Source organism: Nomascus leucogenys, chromosome 3 (assembly GCF_006542625.1).
Source record: "Nomascus leucogenys isolate Asia chromosome 3, Asia_NLE_v1, whole genome shotgun sequence".
In the NCBI taxonomy this organism is placed as follows: Eukaryota; Metazoa; Chordata; class Mammalia; order Primates; family Hylobatidae; genus Nomascus; species Nomascus leucogenys.
In genome coordinates this window covers 116,032,367-116,033,806 of record NC_044383.1, presented here as the reverse complement: position 1 = coordinate 116,033,806, position 1,440 = coordinate 116,032,367, and positions in this window count along the sequence as shown.

Genomic DNA, 1,440 nt, shown 5'->3' with positions numbered 1-1,440 from the left:
TTGTCTTTCTAAGATAATAATAATATCTAAGATAATTTAAAAAACACACAGTTTTACTGAAGATGGACTCCACTGGTTGTCTCTTTTGGCCCAAATATACTCTCAGACCAACCCAGATACCATCCACGGGAGAGAAGCTGCCATCTTAATACGTATTTAGAAACAAAAATACATCCGGTAAATAGAAATATAAGAAGTATAGTGGCCGAGTGCGGTGGCGCATGCCTGTAATCCCAGCACTTTGGGAGGCCAAGGCGGGCAGATCACTTGATGTCAGGAGTTCAAGACCAGCCTAGTCAACATGGTGAAACTCCATCTCTACTAAAAATACAAAAATTAGCCATGGCGTGGTTGCGGGCAACTGTAATCCCAGCTACTTGGGAGGCTGAGGCAGGAGAACTGCTTGAACCTGGGAGGTGGAGGTTGCATTGAGTCGAGATTGCACCCCTGCACTCCAGCCAGGGAGAGACAGAGCAGACTCCATCTCAAAAACAAAACAAAACAAAACAAAACAAAAAAAAGTATAGCATACTCTACTTCTCCTTTTGGTAAAATTTGAACTTATAGAGGAATGACAGATGTTGATGTCAAAAATAAAGGAGCCGGAGTGAAAGTCAGTAAAGACTCTATATTCTGGCAAAGTCTTCAACAAGCCGTGGATTTTCTTAGCTTGCCTCCAAGACTGATCTGTACCAGTTTTTTCTCCCTTTCTTGCCCTCTCAGTTTTCCATTATAGTAGGAAATAAGGACTGAGTTTCCATGAGGAGCGAAACTAGAGCAGATAGATATAACTTTCTTTAAAAAGTGTTTTAGGGACAAATTTTGCACATTTAATGGAGTCTACATACACACTTGATTATATGCCTGTAGGTGCATCAAAGATTCTACCGTAAAAACAGGCCAACTGGGTAGACTCAGAAATAGTACGAGTTACAGGTACACAAAAGAACTGATGCCAAACAATACATTCCTCTTCTTTCCTTCTCTGACATTTCCTCATCTATTCACAAAGCTTCATGCTCTCACATCTTATGGGACTATATTTTATTTATTCCTATGTCCCAAGACACAGTTTTCTCTAACTTCTTATTGTACACAACTTATCTAAATAAGCCCTCTCGTAGTATTTATGGATCTTCAAAAGGTTGAATTTTTAGTAGGACAAAGAGGTGAAACCTGATTTATAGATCACTAGAGGGAACTGCCCTCTGTAGAAGAATTCAAGTGAAATAGTCAAGACTCAAGCCATACTTCAATGAAGACGAAATTATGATGAAGGAAGTGGAAACAACAATAAAAATGAGTGTGTATTGAAACTAGCAAAGTATGAAAAGAGCTTCCAGGTAAAGAACTAGGAACATAAGAATATATCCTCCACTCTTCTTTTCCCACAGTAATACAAAGAGCCTAGAAGTATATCTCAGAGCAGAATTTCTCAAA